At 34.9% G+C, this 21546-nt stretch overlaps 1 protein-coding gene and 1 pseudogene across 1 annotated transcript in view; one reads left to right on the plus strand and one right to left on the minus strand.

Annotated features, from left to right (window-relative positions):
* CHN1 (chimerin 1) overlaps positions 1 to 21546 on the plus strand; it is a 227407-nt gene that overhangs the window by 82074 nt on the left and 123787 nt on the right. The window lies entirely within an intron of this gene.
* LOC118907900 (iron-sulfur cluster assembly enzyme ISCU-like) lies at positions 1133 to 3226 on the minus strand (annotated as a pseudogene).

Genomic DNA, 21546 nt, shown 5'->3' on the forward strand with positions numbered 1-21546 from the left:
CTGTTAAAACCAGTCCTGCTGTATAAATAATCTCATAAATGTCTTCTGGTGTGCATTAAGATTTTATCTAGAATATTTACTTAGATATAAAACTGCTGCTTTTTCTTTATTAGACCTTTTGCTTTATTATTTATTGGATAATGACAACTTTTTCCAAAGTAGTTGTGCTGATGTTGATTCTACAACAGTGTATAGGAATTCCTATTGTTTCCTGCTTTCATTTCATACTGCCTGCCAGATGCCAGTCTGATGGTGTCTGATGATTAATTTGCAAGTCTTTGATTCCTAATGAAATTGAGCACCTTTTCATGTTTATTGACTGTTCACATTTTCTCTTCTGTGAAATGCCTATTCAAACCCCTTACCCTTTCTTCTGTTGGGTTGCATTGATTTTTCTTTGGATTCATAAAGTCATTTGTTCTGGATACTAATCATTTGGTTATATGTGAATTCAAATATCTCCTTAAAGTTTATGACTTATCCTTTATTTTATTTTTGATGTTTTTAAGTTTTTAATTTTAGTTAAAGGCTTTAATCCATTTACATTTAAAGCAATTATTGATATATTTTGGTTTAAAATACTACCTTATTTATTTTGTTTGACCCTCCTGCTTTATGTTCCTTTTTCTTTGTTGACTTATTTTACAAGTCATTTTACTGTTCCATTTTTTTCTATTAACTTGAGTTGTATATTATTTTTTTAGCTAGAGAAAAGCATTCATTTATTTATTATAATATGCAAATCTGTTTTATATACAATAATTGGTTCTATCAAATCTCATAGCAAGGAGTTCTTTTGGTCATCTTCTGCAGAACAGATTTGGGGCAAATTAGATATATGGACTACCAGAGCGTAACACTTCATTAGTGATCTCGGTTTTGAGGCCCCGCACCCAATTGAAAATACACATGAGCTGGTGAAGGCGACAAAAGTGGGCTGAAAGAAAGCTCAGGATTCTGCACAATGAAAGTGTGTATTTTGCTTGCTTTACAGTCACAGTGGGAACAGCAGATGTGCGTATCTCATAGGTCCGTTATCGTAGAGTGACAGGCTTCTGACGTCTAAGGTGATGGCACTGCGGGTGGGCAAACAGCTGATAATGACCTGCTACAGGTTTCGCCAAGGACTCACTCAGTTCTTTTCCACCTGTCTTTTCCTGGTTTCTTTTTTCAGTTTGTAATCGGCCAGGTGGCCTTGATTGCATGTTCAGCCAGCATGCAGCAGCGCGGTTTCACAGGAGGGAGGTAGAGCTCCTTGGCAATAACTGTGTTTTTGATGGTCAAGGCTTCCTCCACAGTCTTCTCTTTTTCCCATTTGGTGGCTAACAAGCTAGAGGCAATCACAGAACCCCAGTCAAATGTTTTAGACTTGGCATCCACAGTCTTCCCCTTTTCAAACACTTGAATCTTTAATTTCATTACATCACCACATGCTGGAGTCCGCATCAATCCATTTCTAACATTTTTAGATGTCTTATCAAGGGACCCCCACGTTCCTAGGATTTTCATAATGATCAACAACCTGTTGTAATAGTCTGGCGGGAGCAGACAGCTCCCAGATCGTCCCGCCCGGGCCCTGGAGCCGCAGGCCCTGCCTCGGACGGCCAGCGCCAGCGCCTCCGTCTTGTGGGCTTGGACCTGCGCAGGCCGACTCTATATGTTTTGCTGTTCTTTCTTAATGCTTAAACAAAAGATTACAACATGTGTCCTTGACTCCTTTATATGTAATGTAAATAATTGCTTTTATCACTTTCCCAGTAATGTTAGAATCTTAGAACACTTTGAACTCCATTTTCCTCCCTCCTTATTTTGTCTTAATATTTTCAGTTATTTATTTCTACATATATTTTAAACCCCACAAGAGCTTCTTACTGTTATTTAAGCAGTCAGTGTTTAGTCAATATTTGTCTTTTATTTTTGGAAATAGTAAAATAAAGTGAAAAGACTAGTGAGAGCTAATATAAGTGATCATATGAAGTGACCTTTTAAATGTTTGGTATTTATTTCCTCATTATCACCACTCTACCTATTAAAGAGTCTAAATAATTTCAGCATAATAGTCCAATCACAACCCATTAAAAACCAGTTTTTCCACTATTTTTATATGAAAATTTCATGTATCTTTATGGAATTGCTGTGAATGCAAAGAGGTGTTTACTACCTCAACAAATTTATAAATAGCACTATGATGCTAATAGTTGTTTACTTTCTCTGCTTTAATTAAAATGTGCAAATAGAAGAATCATAACTGCACAGTAGGATCTCACTATTATCCCTTCTTAGCCATCTATTTAATGGGGGCACAGTTGTTTGGACTCTGTCCAAGAGTTTTCTTGGAAATACTAAAAACCTCTCTATATCAATGTACGTTTAAGATGTCCTCAGGATTAAAGTTATGCATTCCTTTGGCTTACTGTTTTGTTGTCTGAAATGTTGGTTTCCTTTGATATAAAATATCCCTTTTTCTCAGTGGCTTGATCTGCTAAATTTGTTCATTTTTACTGGGAAGAAAAATACAGTCTTTTTTTTTTTTTAACTAAACTAGAAAATTTACTTGAAAGAAATTTTAATAAAACTAGAAAAGAAAGCTGGAAGAAGAAACATTTAAAATACTAGTGACTTAAACAGGAAAACTTTCAGTGTAAAATGTACAATTTGAAAGAGAAGAGGAATGTCAGAGAATTGAGATTTTAAAACATCTATCACAAAATAATTGCAATTACATACTCTACACTGTTAGAACTTTGGAAATGAAGTGTAGTATAGCTTGTAGAGCCTGACGAACATGAGTTCTAGTTGCCTAACCTTATTATATATATTAAAATTTTCCAAGCTTTAGTTTCCTATTTGTAAAATGGGGATTATAAAAGAGACTTTTAGAAGTCTGTATTAACAGCATCTCACTTTCAAGAATCAGATTCTTTTATCAATTGAGATGATTTCAACTGCAGGTGTTATCTGATACTCAAAATAAGCAACCTCTACTGGCTTAAAAAATTATTTAAGGAAATATCTCACATAATGAGAAATTCAGAAATGCAATAGCGTGGATGATCAGTATCTCAGTGATGTTACCAAGGACTTGTGATCTTTCCATTTCTATTCATGGCCACTCAGTATCAACTCCAGTCTAAGGCTGGTTTTCCTTGTGGCAAAGAGGTGGCTACCAGGGGCAGAGTTGTGTGCCTCCCTGCTTATGCCCTCTCCTCTCCCATGCAGTACGCATCCCTCCCTTCAGTTCAGTGGGGCCATTGCAGGTCTCCCTTTCCCACCCCTTGGCCAGTAACAATCTGTAGGGAAATGTATGTACTGACTGCTTGCCTAACGAACACTTGGTGCTGGAGGAGGGAGATAGGGTCAGCGTCTTCTGGAAGATGAGGCGTTGGGAGGAAGTGTGGCTGACCAAACAAAACCAGGTTTTCTTTTTTGTTTTAATAAAAGGGAGAAGATTGGAGTCAGGAGAGGAAATGGGTATCAGTTACACAGTACCACCTAGTAGGTAGTTTTCTTGTTTTCAGTGAGGATCAATCTATGGTAGAATTCCTGACCAATCTTTTATTAAAGTAGTATATCCAGGTCAAGCTTTGGAAAACAGTGAGAAATTCTGGTATGAGTTCCAAAAAGAGTTTTATATGAGGCCAGGCACCAGAGTTTCATAAATTCTGTTTTAATGATGTTCCTTTGCCCATAATATTTTCAGAACTTGATTTAAATATTTTCCAAACTGACTTAAAGTAATTTAGTATTTTAAAGGTAATATGGAAGGCCTAATTATGCTTATAATTTTAGCACAGCGAAATCATAGTACCTTGACTAATATACTTTAAATATTTATACTTGGTGTGTCACGAATGTGTCAAGCCTTTCATGGAAATCAGGAGGTTGGTCTTCATTGTTAAATTGGATAATTAAGTAACCCCTCAGGTAACAGCCACATCAAAAATTTAGCATATGTTAAGCTTCTGTATTCTGCCAGATACTGTTGAGATGGGGCAAGAAAGAAGACATTTAAGCTGGCTCATAAAGATAGCCTAGAATTTTGCCAGGTAGAAGGATATGATGTGATGAAAAATAAGCCTTTTGGGAAGAACTGGTCAAGGAAAGAATGTATAGAATAGCATGAAACATTTGGTTTCTGGCAGGCTGCTGGGAATTGAGGATACAGGGAAGTTTTAGCAATAAGTTTGCCAGAAAAGCCTGGTATTTCATGCTTAAGAATTTGGACTTTATCTGTAGGAAATGGGAGTCACTAAAGACTTTTAATAGAAGAGAGTGATGGTTCCCATTGTAATTTAGAAGGATCATAAGAATTTAGTGGGAGTAATAAAAATAATGAGTGTAAAAGGTGGTGGGAACTAAGTTTTCCAGAATTATGAAGGGAATTAACTTAGTAAGCTATTTTCCTCTGGCTGTGTAGAACTGATCTTTAAAAGAGATATCTTTCTAGATATCTTAGAGATTTTAAAGGACTCACTTTGAGGAGAAATGTGAACTCCAAATTTGGCAACTCCAGAGGCATTTTTGTCAAGTCTGACTCATTTTTGAGTCTCTAAATTGGGAGATGAGCAAGATGACATATGTGTATGAGTCTTGATAATCCCCAAATTCTGTATCTGAATATTCCAGAGAATGCTTTATACCCAGTGTTTGGCCGTTTCCTGTTGATTATATTTTGACCATCAAGATAAGAATTATTCAGAAAAATTTTAGATGGAGAACAAATGAGAATTTAAAAACTGCAAAAACATATTGTAATTATATGTTTGGACATATTTATTCTGTTTTGTTTTAAAAGTATATCATTTGATGGTTTTTGAAATTTTATAGTATATGTTTATCTAAAAAAGAAAATTCAGTGTACTGGACAGTATGTATAGTATCATGTTACTTATGTAAAATTGTGTATCTATTGGGTATATGTGTAAGCAGAGAGATGTCTGAAAGAATGACCACCACAATGTTCACAGTGTTCATTTATTAGTGATGAAGTTAATGGTGATCACCTTTAGAGTCAGACAGAAAATGAACAGGGCTGTTTTCATTTTGAGAAGACTAAAAGACCCTGGCTTCAGCCTTGGATCAAAACTGAAGATAATACTTCCTAAATCTCTGAAGATTTCACTCTAAACAAGACTATCAAGCTGTTTAAACAATGAGGAGAAGAATTGGTCAGCCTTGGGGGCAATAAAAAAGCCAGTCACAGACCACAGTCCTCTGGAGTCCAGGGTCTGGGAGAAGGGAGTCCTGGCTGGCGCTGGCAGTGCTTTCCCTAAGATGCCATGGACACAAGGGACTGTGGGAGTCTCCCTGCCGGAAAACATAATCCGTTGGATTTTTTTCCTGCAATACTTCTCAGAGCCTGTGAGTATTGATAAAAAACTATACTCCATTTCTTAAACTCAGTCAGGAAGCCCTCTTTTCATGAAATCTCTAAGTGGAACAGTTTGAGAAATATTCCATAAAACATTTGATTTAGTCAGTTTCTCCTGATCTGAACTCTATGCTCATCAAGCAATCTTTTGATTAGTGGCTTCCTATGTGTTCAGTCTATAGGGAGAGAAAACTTTAAAGAGGTCGAGTATGAAGACCCTCTTATTTATTTCTCATTTTTCAATTAACAAATTAGAAGTAAGTGTTTGAGTAGAAGGGGTAAAAGGTGGGGGGGAATGTACCAGATTTCTTCTATTTGTTAAGTTCAGATAGACACTCTCCCCATTTTTTTTCTTTTTATTTACACCCTTTTTTGATAAATGAGCCTGAAAGACTTTTTTGCTAATGTGTTAAATTGATAAAGAAAGGAAGTAAGATTAATTGTCTTACTGATTTTTTTTTCCTGTTTTCTGCTTTTTATCCTGGATCAAAAAAGATTTATCTCTTATTCAGAGAATGTTCAGAAACATCTACCTGTGGCAACCAAGTAATGTTTCTGTGTATTACTAAATCACAACCTTTTATTCTCTAACCTTATTTGCAAGTTTGGTTTTTGTATGTTTTTATGTCTTACTCTTTTTTTTTTAGCCATTTAAAAATTTTACTTATTAACATACCAATTCATCCATTTATATCTTACAATTCAATGGTTTTTAGTGCATTCCCAAAGTTAATGCAACAGAATCCATTTTAGAGCATTCAGTCACCCTGAAAAGAAATTCCGTACCCTTTTGCAGTCACTTCCCATTTCTCCCCAGCTCTCCCCAACCCCGGGAGCCATTGACCTACTTTTGTCGGGATAGATTTATACATCCTGGACATTTCATATAAATGGAGTCATATATAATAGGTGTTCTTTTGTGAGTAGCTTGTTTCTCCAATCATGTTTACAAGGTTCATCCATGTTGTTGTATGTATCACTACTTTATTCCTTTTTATTAATGTATATTTGAATAATGTTATATACCACATTTTGTTTATCCATTCATCAGTCGATGAACATTTGAGTTGTTTCCAGTTTTTGGCTATTATGAATAATGCTGCTATACATAATGCTAGTATGAATAACGTGTTTTTTTGTGGGCATAGTTTTTATTTCTCTTGTGTATATACCTAGGAGTGAACATGCTGGAACATATGGTGATTCTATGTTTAACATTTTGAGGAACTGTCAGTTTTTTTCCATAGTAGTTTTACCATTTTACAATGCCACCAGCAATGTATGGGGTTTCCAGTTTCTCCACTCCTTGCCAGTACTTGTTATTATATCTTTGATTCACACAGTAGGTGTGATATCTTAATGGGGGTGAAGTGGTCTCTCATTGTGGTTTTGATTTGTACCTTACTCCTCGATGGTACTTCATTTTTTATGCTTAAAATGGTTTTTAGTCACTGGTATACTGTCTATTCAAACTTCAGTTCCATCTCAAAAGCATGCATATATTGCAATGGATTTAAAGCAGAAAATAGAGAAATAAAAAAGCTGATTTCAAGATATTTTTAGTTTTTGTATGTTTAAGGCACAGCAGAAGGCAAATTCCAATCAGCACTCCATTTAGGGTAGAGTTGAGTGTCAAGAACATTTTTGGGGCTAAACAACAGGAACTTTGATATAAAAGAGGTATCTCTAACTTTGGTTATCTACTTTGCAAAGGGAAACTGGAATCAAACTTGTGGATCTGTTTTAAGGTGCAGTAGAAAACATATCAGGTTCTCTTCACTTAGGATCTGTTTCTTGGTTACCACGTATAGCCCCAGAATTTGTTAATAATGTGCCTCCTTTCCAGTGCAGGATTTGATACATCCAAATATTCTATTACTATTAATGGTCTTAAAAGTTTTATAAATATAGTAGGAGTTAACATTTGCTGAATATTTACTGTATTAGGCACTATGGTAATAATTTATCTGAATTATCTTTGAGTATTTGTATACTTTTCTATATTGTGACACCCATTGGAAATTATGATGTTGTATGGTACTCTGAGGTAAATGTACAAGGCAGATCATGGCCAGATGTGACTGGCCGACGGATTTTCACTGCATCAGACCCAGCTTCTGTAAGGGCTGGACAGATTTGATAGCTTATAACCTATAAACTCTGTTCATGGCTTACAGGTTAGAAAACTTGGTTTTATCTACAAAATAAGCCCATGTAGTAGATACTATATTTTCTGCATTTTGTAGATTAAAAAATAACCAATACTTGCCCAAGAACAAAAAACTAAGAAATAGAGGATATAACTTGTTATAAACAACACCTAAAATAATAATAAACCATTATTTCTATACTTTTTATATTTATATACAAACCAGTACATGATGACAAGGAATGTGACCCAAGAATCAACTCTTGGCTTTTAAATCAATGAGTTTTCAATTAAGATATTTATCAACACACTACTGTTTTTATAAAGCAGGTAAAACCTTTGTTTAAAGCATTCTAGGATGAGATTTACTTAAACTAATTCTGACCATTAACTTTTCACCCCCCACCCAAAGAAAACAAGAGAAGCTATATTATTACATATATAGTTTAATTATTTAAGCTAAAATTCTATTATAAAATCATTTGGTAATCATTTGTGCTAAAAATAATTTTGTAATGAGTTTGGATAACTTTTCAGAGAAAAACAGCAGTAATTATCTATAAAAATAATAGCATATTTGCATCCATGTAACTTATTTTATCTCTTATGGTTGTGAAAACAATAAATGGATGAGGTAAAAAAAACTTTTTTAATTAAAAGAAATGTATATAATGATAAACTATATCACTTTCCCACCACATAATTTTAGTTTCCATTACTTGAAGATAATGCCATTCACAATTGTTTGTCTAAATTTCCAGAAATTGGTCATGCATGTAATATACATTTATTTTTGTGATATGTATACCATATATTTTATGGCATGTAAAATACACATGTATTTTCATGAAAAATATAATATTTTAGGTGATAATTATTAGGAAGTAGTTAACCATTACAGCAAAGATAATCTCTAAATTTTTCTAGAGGTTTGCCCCATTGTCTGTCTGCCTGGCTTTATAATTATGTAGTAAACAGTTAATGCCCGACAAAAGCATCAATACCTTGTTTATTTAGTTTTAGCTGATGGTTGGTGGTTTAAGAACATGGTGAGCTAGTTTCTGTGAGGTTAGCTTCAGTTCCTGTGATGGGGGTTGGTGATTGGTGATAGAATGAACAGCAAGATGATAAAATGGGGTTCCTCTGTATTAAGTCAATGCATTTGTGATTTAATTTATTGTGGCTTTGAGTTTAGCATCCTTGTAAGAGTCTATTCAGGAATTCCAGTGAGGATGTGTTTTGATCTTTATAGTGCTGTATATTTAGTATGAACAAACTATTGCTACTGTATCAGAAAATGATAAAATGCATTGAAGTAAAAAATGTAATTTTGCTAATGTTTGAAAAATCAACAATTTTAATTAAATGTCAGAACATTAGGTTGAGTTTTAAAGTGACCTCAGCCACAGACTTCCTGGGTAAAGTCAGAATTGTGGTAGATATTGCTGAAGGAGCTTTTCACATTTTTAAAACACGAAAATTGGTTGAAAGCTTTTTCATGTTTTGGAATTAGGATCTAAAGGAACTGGGGGAGGGTTCTGCTGCTGGTAGGCGTTGATGTGTAATGTACTAAGTGTTCTTTTGATCTGATAGCTCATGATAGGTTTAACTGGTTACCATGGTTTCCTTTCATTTTCTGCGAACTTTCTTGTTGTGCTATTTGGAATAAATGGAAATAACGTTCTGCAGAATAATTTTTCAAAACTGTTTTTCTGCTTCTCTTAGTTAACCATCATTTTGAATTGTTTTTGGGGAAATATTCTGGATATAAGAGTAGGTGATAACACACATAAAAATAGAATTTCATAGTCCTGCAGTGTTAGAAATTTGCTATTAATAGGAAGGATAGCATAATTTACTTAAAAATGTTATGCCATGTTATCAGTGCTGTAAGCTGTGTTACAGTATTGGTATGATAATTCCAGGTTATATGAAGGACCCTCAGGTAAACATGCTTTTAATAAAACAAACCATAGGAAGTGATTGATGTGATACAGTAGAGAGTAGGTAGATTGATATAAGGTAATCCTTGAAAAAAATATGTGTTCCTGAAAACAGGCCACGAATTGAACCATATTGTAAATGCAAAAGAATCCTAGCTGTTTAAAGAGATTATTTAGTTTCTCCCTAGCATATGTGCAATACAGAAAACATTTAAAATGTGGAAAAGCAGACAGAAAAGCAAAAAAATCACCTCTAATGTCACTACCCAGAGATAGTCACTGTTAAATTTGTAGCGTATGAGAGTCTAGTGCTTTCCTTAGTTAAACAAAAATGGTTTCATACCAAATGTACTATTTTACGTTATATTTTTCAGTTATCTGCATATCATGAACACTTTCCATGTCAATAAATATGTGTGAAAGTTGCTATTTAATTAATTCTTCATAAGTTCAAGTTTTACTTCCCAATGTTTTATAACTGATTTTTCACTTTTTCTTACTTCACACTATTTACTTATTTAAATTTAGGTCCATGGTAAACTTTTATATTTTCTATTAATGTGTGCTGTAGAAAATATGTAAAATGTAGAAAAAGTAGGAAAAGAAAGATATTACTGATAGTTTCACTGTCCCCAAGATTAATAATATTTTGGCATTTTTTAAAAGTATTTTATATTGTTGGCTGCTTTGTTTTTTAAAAATTGTAATAATACTCTTCTGAGTGCTGAGGATAGGGGGATGAACAAGACAGTCAAGATCCCTGGCCTTGTGGGGTTTATCAGGTAGTGAGAGGGTGTTAGACTTTAATGAAATTGTCCTACAAATATAAAGTTAAAAACTGAGGTGACCACTAAGGAGGGAAAGTGCAGGGTGCCGTGACTGTATCAAGGAGAATGGGATCTAAATCCAAGGAATTGCAGCCAGGGAAAGCTATTCTGAGAAAGTAGTCTCATTGAAGAACTGATGGATTGTGTGAAGGAGGACTAAGAGGGCAAGGGAGAGGCCGGGGAATCTGCTTCCTGTAGGCCATGTTAAGGATTTTGCTCTTTGTCCCAAGAACCATGGGGAGGAAGGAACACATTTTAAGCTGGGTTGTGATACGACTTAAGTTTGAATTTCTTTTCGGTTTCAGTAGGAAAAACAGCCAAGGGAGGGCAGTGGTGAAGGCATACAAGCAAGTTATTTGTGACATTTTCTCTTTATGATCTGTCCATGTCCATTGCCCTATAAATTATTTATTTATTTATTATGTATGCAACTATTTATCATATTTACTGTGCATGCTTTCTCTGTTTTTGTTGGTTTTGACATAAAGATAATTTTGATTTTACATGGTCACATTTTTAGTGAATCTTTTTCTTAATGATTTATTCCATTTCTTTTTAGCCTGGAAGGCACCACCTCCCCAAGAGATTTGATAGTTAAGCTGGTTCTCTTCTAGATTTTATGATCTAGATGTGTTTTCCACATAATCCCCAATAATTTTTTCTGATATCATTTGAGGTAAATATTTTCCAAACTGTATTCTATGGAATACTTTCTTAAAGGAATTAATATGTGTCACAGAAGTAAGGTAAAATAAACTTAGAAACTGGTGAGACAGGGACCGTAGGTGTAGTCTGGGTAGGGTGAAGGTCTCTGGAAAAAGCAAGACAGGATATTTACAGTCAGAGCAATGTAAAAATGTGCAAAGAAGTCCCTATTGAGAAACTCTGTTTAAGCATTATGCAAAGTCAAGGTCACACTAATTCTCTAGGGTAAAGATACCAGACTAGGAATATAGACGTCTTCAGTGAGATCAGTTAAAGCTCAAAAGGCCAGGAGCAACTTGGCCTGGAATGTTTGAGTGTTCTGCAAATAAAGAAGGGTATCTCAGCATAACCCATGACTTTACTGTAAACAGCCCTAGCAAACACACAACCACCCAGCCCACCTTAGGGGCAGGGCAGGTGGTATAAGTCCACACCCTAAGCCCTTTAACAGTCCCAAAATCCTCAACCGCCTATAAATCCCCTAGACAACACACCACTCCAGGCTTTCTTGTCCCCTCCTGGTGTGAGCCAGGAGCTCTGTCCTTTCACTGTATCTCTAAATAAAAGTCTCTCCCTGGCTCTCCTACCTTGGGTGTTTGCTAAGTTCATTCTTTGACTGCAAACAAGAACCCTGGCATCACTGGTGCATACTATTTTCCTGTCTGGGAGATTTTTTTAAGACTGAAAAGCCTTATGGTAAAGCAAAATGAACACACATATCTGCATAAAAAACAGTAATTTGTTCAACTTTCTATAAGTATTTCCCTAACTTTTTGACTACAAATAGCACTTACTAGCATCTCACAGAATACCATAGGGCATAAATTCTAAGCAGATTTATTTGCTAATTGTTAACCAGGGGTTCAAATTCTAAGTAGTCCTTTCCCAATTTGGGGGGATTATTAACATTGTACTGCTATTGACTATACTATAAAACTTGACAAGCTTCTCAAAACTGAAGTTACACTTACTTTTCTTTTCCTTAAAGTGTAGTCAAAAAGACTTGGCTAGTCATGTAAATCAGGTGTTGACAAGCTTTTTCTGTAAAGGATCCAGTAGTATTAAAGGCTTTGCAGGCCAATTGAGAGCATCATGTTATGTAGATTCTTATATAGCCATTTAAAATGTAAACATTTAAAAATATAAAACTCATTTTTAGCTCCTGGACCATATAAAAATGTGGCCTGAATTTGGCCAGTGAGCTTTAGTTTGCTAGCTCATAAACCACCGTCTGTTTTATTCCTACTGCACTTGGCAAATCTTTAACCTCCTTATGTGTTCTAGAGTTCACTTGTGTACCAGGTCATGGCCACGGAGAGAAGATATTTATGGGATATTCATGTTTTTACTTTCTCTTTGCTTTTGTTGTTCAAATATAATTCCTATTTATCAATGTTTTTTAAAGTTTTTATCAGTGATTTTAAAACAAATTATCAGTAATTTAAAAAGTTATCTATACCTTCTCTTTCTAATTTTATTATACTGTATTTGTCCTCTCCTGAGGGCTGTACATTTTTAGTTATCAAAATTTTTCTCTTGCTAGGCTCTCTCACTTTTTCGTTCAGAGAGATCCTACCTGGCTAAATGCACTTTTAAAAGGAAATGAGGAAGGTGGTAACGCAGTGTGGAAGCCTAGGAGGAAAAGGAGCCTTTTTGACTAGCAAACCAAGAAGTTTAAAACACTATGACTCCCCTGGAATTTTCTGAAAATGTTCCAAGCAAGGCCAATCCCCATTACTATATAATGATATAGTAAAATTACACTCTTGATTTTACTATATCATTATAAGAACAAATAAAGCATGCAGGTATTGGAAAATATTTTAGGGACTTCCTGTTTATACATTATTTTAGCTCTTTGTTACTATCATAGACATCTTAGACAAGGCTAACTGGTGGCAGGATAATCGTTCATAGTATCACTTAAAACAGTTCTCATACTCAGTCAGAAAGATATGACTTAATAAAAGGAAATCCCCCAATAACAGGAAAGAAGTAGACTATCTTTGTGCAGTAAGGAATGAGAACTGGGATTAGGTTGGACTACACATAATCGCATAAGAGCTGACTGTTCCTTACACAAAATACATGTTTATTTTTCTCCCATATTCAAGAAATCTGGAGATACTTCAAGGCTGGTGTGGCCCCCCAACAAGGAGAGAGATCCAGGCTACTCCCATCTGACGCTTTCCTGTGTGTGGCTTCCAAGTTTATCTCATGGTGGCTACTGGAAACATCGGACTTTATATCCACATTCCAACTGAATAAGAAGGCAGGAGGGGTAGCGATCCGTAGCATTTTCACTTAATTCTCATGGGCTCAAGCAAGGCAAGGGACTCTCAGAAATGTACCGTTCAGGTTATGGAACCATGTTCACGCCTGAAAACCAGGGTCTATTATGGAGGAAGATCCTGGGAGATGAGCAGCAGTCTCTGAGGCAGAAGCAAAAGACTAGTTTTGTCAGATTTTGTCTTATTTAGAGTCAGGTCACTCATTTTGGGATATACTAAAAACTGGGTCTTCTTTCCTTCCCTCCCCCCACCACCCACTTTCCACCACACACCAGAGTGGACTAGGTGGTGACCAGTTCAGAGGAGACTCTCCAGGCGGTAAGAGCTATTTTGTTCAGCAAGTTTTCAATTCACTTGTAGTTATTCTTTTTTAGCCAAGTTACATGTTTCTTTCCAAAATAAAAGTATGTAAAATTATGTGTAGCTCAACTAGCCACTAAATAGGTTGATAAAACTTTTCATTGCTTTTATTAAGTACCGTGGAAAAGGAAGGATACTTCTGTTCTGTGGAGATGAACTGTGGACTGCTTAAAATTTTTTTTTATTCTTTTGATAAAACTAACATGTTAAAAATGTCTGGAAAAAATACATTTATGTATATGTGTACTTAAGTCTCTCTCTGACACAGACAGACACATACAATCATTTTTCTAAAGATAATTTTGTCGTGTTCCTAAGTTGATCTTTTGTCATTTATGCTGCCAACTGCTCAAGGATAGACTTCTGCCCTGTAGAAGAATGAATGCATTTTCTCTCAGATTTTTAGGTACAAAATGGTAAAAATGCAGTAATCATACAAAGTAACTAAACTACTGCTTATTTTGGGAAAAATCATCTTTCATTCTCTAAATTTCGGTGGAACATTGATTTTGATTAAGAAAGAGCATGAGTTTCCAAGTAATTCCAACTTTTTCCAGCCACATTTTGCCAGAACACACAGATTCCAGAAATTCACAACACACCAATTTTAGAATTTGCCAGAATATATCAATAGAAAACGGGGAAAGAAACTCTTCTCTTTCTTTTCTTCCCTCCTCTCTCCCCTGTTCTTTCATATTTTTATAAGCCATTTTGTTAAAGTATATATGATTTAAATGTTGATAAGACATTGGTAGTATAGTTGAAAGTGTGATTTATCCCATTATATGACGAGCATATATTATGGTTAGGTGATACACATTAAAATATAACTGGTTGATCAAAAAGAATAAAATACTTAGGAATAAACCTAACCAAGGAAGAGAAAGACCTATACCCTGAAAACTACAAGACACTCTTAAGAGAAATTAAAGAGAACACTAACAAATGGAAACTCATCCCATGCTCTTGGCTAGGAAGAATTAATATTGTCAAAATGGCCATCCTGCCTAAAGCAACCTACAGATTCAATGCAATGCCTATCAAAATACAAACAGCATTCTTCAGTGACCTGGAACAAATAGTTTTAAAATTCATATGGAACCACAAAAGACCCCAAATAGCCAAAGCAATCCTGAGGAGGAAGAATAAAGCAGGGGGAATCTTGCTCCCCAACTTCAAGCTCTACTACAAAGCCACATTAATCAAGACAATTCGGTACTGGCGCAAGAACAGAGCCACAGACCAGTGGAACAGAATAGAGACTCTAAACATTAACCCAAACATATATGGTCAATTAATATATGATAAAAGAGCTATGGACATACAATGGGGAAATGACAGCCTCTTCAACAGTTGGTGTTGGCAAAACTGGACAGCTACATGTAAGAGAATGAAACTGGATCATTGTCTAACACCATATACAAAAGCAAATTCAAAATGGATCAAAGACCCGAATGTAAGTCATGAAACCATAAAACTCTTAGAAAAGAACAGGCAAAAATCTCTTGGACATAAACATGAGTGACTTCTTCATGAACATATCTCCCCGGGCAAGGGAAACAAAAGCAAAAATGAACAAGTGGGACTACATCAAGCTGAAAAGCCTCTGTACAGCAAAGGACACCACCAATAGAACAAAAAGGCATCCTACAGGGTGCCTTTTTGTTCTTATACTCCACAGATGAGTGAAATCATTAGATACTTGTCTTTCTCCACCTGGCTTATTTCACTGAGCATAATACCCTCTAGCTCCAGCCATGTTGTTGCAAATGGTAGGATTTGTTTTCTTTTTATGGCTGAATAATATTCCATTGTGTATATGTACCACATCATCTTTATCCATTCATCTACTGATGGACACTTAGGTTGCTTCCATTTCTTGGCTATTGTGAATAGTGCTGCAATAAACATAGGGTACCATAAAGATGTGGTACATATACACAGTGGAATATTATTCAGCCAGAAAAAGAAAACAAATCCTACCATTTGCAATATATGGGAGAATATATTCATAAATGACAGATCCGATAAAGGGTTGGCATCCAAAATATATAAAGAGCTCACGCACCTCAACAAACAAAAAGCAAATAATCCAATTAAAAAATGGGCAGAGGAACTGAACAGACAGTTCTCCAAAGAAGAAATTCAGATGGCCAACAGACACATGAAAAGATGCTCCACATCACTAGTCATCAGAGAAATGCAAATTAAAACCACAATGAGATATCACCTCACACCAGTAAAGATCGCCACCATCCAAAAGACAAACAACAACAAATATTGGCAAGGATGTGGAGAAAGGGGAACCCTCCTACACTGCTGGTGGGAATGTAAATTAGTTCAACCATTGTGGAAAGCGGTATGGAGGTTCCTCAAAAAATTCAAAATAGAAAATACCACTTGACCCAGGAATTCCCCTCCTAGGAATTTACCCTAAGAATGCAGCAGCCCAGTTTGAAAAAGATATGCAGCACTATGTTTACTGCAGCACTATTCACAATAGCCAAGAAATGGAAGCAACCTAAGTGTCCATCAGTAGATGAATGGCTAAAGAAGATGTGGTACACATACACAATGGAATATTATTCAGCCATAAAAAGAAAACAAACCCTACCATTTGCAACAACATGGATGGAGCTAGAGGGTATTTTGCTCAGTGAAATAAGCCAGGCGGAGAAAGACAAGTACCAAATGATTTCACTCATCTGTGGAATATAAAAACAAAAAAAAAAAACTGAAGGAGCAAAACAGCAGCAGAATCACAGAAAACAAGAATGGAGTAACAGTTACCAAAGGGGAAGGGACTGCGGAGGGTGGGTGGGAAGGGAGGGATAAGCGGGCAGGGAAAGAAAAGGGGCATTACGATTAGCATGTATAATTTGGGGGTGGGGCACAGGGAGGGCTGTACAACACAGAATACAAGCAGTGATTCTACAACATCTTTCTATGCTGATGGACAGTGACTGTATTGGAGTATTTTGGGGGAAGTAGCTGATGGGGGGGAGTCTAGTAAACATGTTCCTCATGTAATTGTAGATTAATGATACCAAAAAAAAAAGGATGTTCATTTTTGCTACTTTTTTGCAACATTATATTGCAGGTTATAGCCAGGGCAATCAGGTAAGAAAATGAAATAAAGCGATGGTTCAATATCTGCAAAATCAATCAATGTGACATACTACATTTAAAAAAAAATATATATATATATATATATAACTGGTTGAGTCTGATATTTGACCAACAGATAATGAGTTTTGAAGATTACTGAAAAGCAGAATTAACTACAGTGATATTGGAACCAAATATATATTAAATTCATGCACCTACCTAATTAAGCTGCCCTGTCTACCCTAGCCAAATGTCACCATATGGTTTTTAGAAAACTGTGACTTAATTGTTTTTAGTTTAAAAAAAGAAACTCACAAAAGGTTAAGAAGAAGTGACAAGTAGGTGACATTATATCTTGAAAACAGAAGGAAATCAAGTATGTACTTAGGATTGGAGAGAGGGAAGAGAAAACGAGATGTGAAGAAAAGAGATTTATGGTTTTCTCTTTTATAAATTTAATCTTTGTTGTATCTAATACATGGAAGAGTTAATGAGTCATGTAACAATACCCAATTCTATCTCAGGAAAGCAACCAGACTCTTTATACTGTATTGGGCTATAATGAATATATATATATCATATGTTAAGGAGTGTGGTTTTTCAAAATTGTGTTATAAATTTGGCCTTTATGACTTCTCAGTTTCCAGTTTATACGAGTAAAAAATGCAGAAGCCAAAAATAGTTAACGACTTTAAATGTCATGTAATCATTCATAAATGTGATTGGAAGTCCAGTTTAGGGGTTGTTTTAATTAATTGGTGAAGCCTTTCATTTTCCCCTTGCACCAGATATGTTTTCAATATTTAGATTTCAGATAGCTACAAGTACAGTATATGGATTAAGGATGATAATTTCTGTTGTTTTATATGAAGAGCTGTATTTGCATTTGTTGAGGAAAGCATTGTTAATTTGTCTCAATGGATTGTCTCTTTGGTACTCCTAATCTACATCCTCATTTTCTGAGCTATGTGTGTATACATACATATTTACACATATATGCATATGTATTTTTTACCCTCTTAATTTTTAAGTGTAGATTACAGTATTGCTTACTTTATGCACACTGTTGAAAACAGATCTCTAGGACGTTTTCATCTTGCATGACTGAACTCTGTACCTATTTAACAGCCGCTCTCCCTTTACTTCCCCCAGCCACTGAAAACCACCATTCTCCTTTTTGTTTCTATGCATTTGATTACTTTAGATACTTCAAATAAGTAGAATTATTTTGTATATATCTTTTTGTAATTGGCTCACATTTTCTTTATCCATTCATCCTTTGATGGACATTTAGATTGCCTCCACATTTTGCCTATTGTGAATAATGCCGCAGTGTACACAGATGTGCAGATACGTCTTTGAGGTCTGTTTTCAGTTCTTTTGGGTATGTAACCCTAAAGTGGGATTGCTAGGTCATGTGGTGGTTCTATTTTTAACTTTTTGAGGAACCTCCATACTGTTTTCCATAGCAGCTGCACCATTTACAATCCTACGAAGTGTACAAGGGTCCCAATTTCTCCACATCCTTATTAATATCCTAGTTTTTTTTTTTATAGTGGCAACCTAAAAGGTATGAGGTGATACCTTAATGGTTTGATTTGTACCTCCCTGATTGTTAGTGATGTTGAGCATCTTTCATATGCTTCTTGGCAATTCATATGTCTTCTTTGGAGAACTGTCTATTCTAAAGTCCTTTGACCAATAGAAAAAAATTTTATTGAGTTGTATGAGTTCTTTTTTAATCTTCTGGATATTAACCCCATATCTGATGTATGGTTTGCAAATATTTTCTCCCATTCCATAGTTTACCTTTTTCCTCTGTTGATTGTTTCCTTTGCAGTGTAGACATTTTAAAATTTGATAGAGTCCCATTTGTCCATTTTTGTTTTTGTTACTTTGTGCTTTTGTGTCATATCCAAGATATCACTGCCCATTCAACTGTCGTCAAGCTTTCCCCCTATGTTTTCTTCTAGGAGTTTTACTGTTTCAGGTCTTAAATCTACATTGAGTTAGTTAATATGGTGTAAGATAATGGTCCATCTTCATTCTTTGCATGTGGATACCCAGTTTTCCCCAGCACGATTTGTTGAAAAGACTCCTTTCCCCATGGTGTAGCCTTGACACCCATATCAAAGATCATTTGACCATATACAGAAGTGTTTATTTCTGTGCTGTTATGTTTCACTTGTCTGTCTATCTTTAATCTGGCTATGTGTTTGTCAATTTTGTTGATTTTTTTAAAAAACCAACTCTAAGTTTCATTGATTTTTTTTTTTCCATTCTCTATTTCATTTATTTCTGTACTAAGTACAGAATATTTCCTTCCTTCTGTTAACTTTGGGTTTAGTTTGTTCTTTTCCTAATTCCTTGAGGAATAAAGTTAAATTGTTGACTTGAGATCTTCTTTTTAATGTAGGTATTTATTGATATAAACTTACCTCTTAGTATGTTTTGTTTTTATTTATCTCAAAATATTTTTTCATTCCCTTGTGATTTCTTCTTTGACACATTGTTTATTCAAGAGTGTATTCTCTAGTTTCCACATATTTGTGAATTTTCCAGTTTTTATACTGCTGTTGACTTCCAGTTTCATTCCATTGTGAGGAAAATATACTTGGTATGATTAAATCTTCTTAAATGTGTTAATACTTTTTTTGGTGATGTCTCCTGAGAACACTCTCTGTGTGCTTAAGAAGAATGCATATTCTGCTGCCGTGGGGTGAGTGTTCGGTATATGTCTGTTGGGCCCAGTTAGTCTGTGGTGGTGTTCGGTCTTCCATTTTGTTGATGTGTCTAATTGCTCTGTCCATTATTGAAAGTGGGGTATTGAGATCTCCTACTATTATTGTGTTACTGGCCATGTCTCCCTTTAATTCTGTGAATGTTTGCATCATATATTCAGGTGCTCTGATGTTAGGTACATATATATTTTATTGTTCTATCTTCCTGGTGAATTGTCCTTTTTTTTTTTTTTTTACTATTATATAATATCTTTCTTTGTCTCTTGGGACAGTTTTTGACTTAAAGTCTATTTGATCTTATATAAATATGGCCACCCCTGCTCTCTTTTGGTTACCATTTGCTTAGGAGATCTTTTTCCATACTTTGACTTTTAGCCTGTGTGTGTCTATATTTAAAGTGAGTCTCTTGTAGACAGCACATAGTTGAGTCTTTTTTTATGCACTCATTGTCTTTTGATTGGGGAGTTTAATCTGTTCACATTTCAAGTAATCATTGTTAGGGAAGAACTTACTCTTGCCATGTTGTTCATTCTTTTCTGCCTGCTTTATAACTATTTTGTTCTTTTTTTCTCTTGCTGCCTTCCCTTGTATTTCATTGATTTTTTTGTGTGGACATGCTTTGATTCCTTTCTTATTTTCTTTTGTGTATCTTCTATTGGTAGTATCTTTTTAGTTACCATGAAGCTTACATGAGACATTGTATAATTATAATAATCTATTTTAAGCTGATAAAACTTAATTTTAGTTGTATACAAAAACTTTTATATGTTGCCATTTCTACTTATGTTGCCATTTCTACTTATGTTATTGGTTTCACAAATTACATTTTTGTATTTTGTCTATTAATGTAGTGTTTTTATGCTTTTTTCTTTTAAATTCTATACCAGAATTAACTGCTTTATCAACCACTGTCAAAGTGGTTCTGTATTTGTCTATTGAGTTACATTTATCAGTGTGCTTTATATTTTTATATGCTTTTATGTTATTGTCTAGCATCCTTTTGTTTCAACTTGCAGGTCTTCCTTTAGCATTTCTTATAAAGGTGGTCTAGTGATGATCAACTCCTTCAGCTTACATTTATTTAGAAAAGTCTTTATTTCTCTTTCATTTTTTATGGACATTTTTGCCTGATGTAGTGTTTGTGGCTGGCATTATTTTTTCTTTCAGCAATTTGAATATATCATCCCACTCCCTATTGGCCTGTAAGGGTTCTGCTGAGAAAGCCACTGACAGTAATATGGGAGCTCCCTTGTACATGATGAATCACCTTTCTCATGCTGCTTCCAAGAGTGTCTGTTTATCTTTGACTTTTGACAGTTTGATTATAATGTGTCTTGGTACAGACCTCTTTAAGTTTGGCCTGGTTGAAGTTCTTTGAGCTTCTTGAATTTTGATACAATAAATGATTTGCAAAATTTTTCTCCCATTTTGTAGGTTGTCTTTTCATTTTGTTTCTTTTGCTGTTCAGAAATGTCCCATTTCCTTCCTCTGATTTGGGAAGTTTTTGGCCATTGTTTTCTTTAAATAAGCTGTCTGTCCCTTTCTCTTGCTGTCTTCTCCTTCTGAAGCTCGTACAATATGTATAATGGTACTTTTGATGATATCCTGTAAGTCCCTTAGGAAATTCACTTTTCATTCTTTTTTCTTTTTGTTCCTCTGTCTCAAATGACTTGTCTTCAAGTTTGCTGATTCTTTCTTCTGCTTGATCATATCTGATGTTGAGCCTTTCTTTTTTTCATATTGAATAAACTTGACAAGTAACTGTAAATTTAAAGTGTATTGTGTGTTATGTTGATACATTTATGTATTACAGTATGATTGCCATTGTAATGGTATTTATCACATAATTATAATACAATGATATTGTCTGTATTCATTGTACTGTGCATTTAGATCACTATGGCTTATTTACTACTTGTTAGAAGTTTGTATCCTTAAACACGATCCCCCCACCCCCATCCTCTGGTAACCACCATTTTACTGTTTGTTTTTTACAGGTTTGATTTTTTAGATTTGCCATATAAGTGATATCATCTAGTATTTCTTTTTCT

This window comes from Manis pentadactyla, chromosome 6, assembly GCF_030020395.1.
Source record: "Manis pentadactyla isolate mManPen7 chromosome 6, mManPen7.hap1, whole genome shotgun sequence".
NCBI lineage: Eukaryota > Metazoa > Chordata > Mammalia > Pholidota > Manidae > Manis > Manis pentadactyla.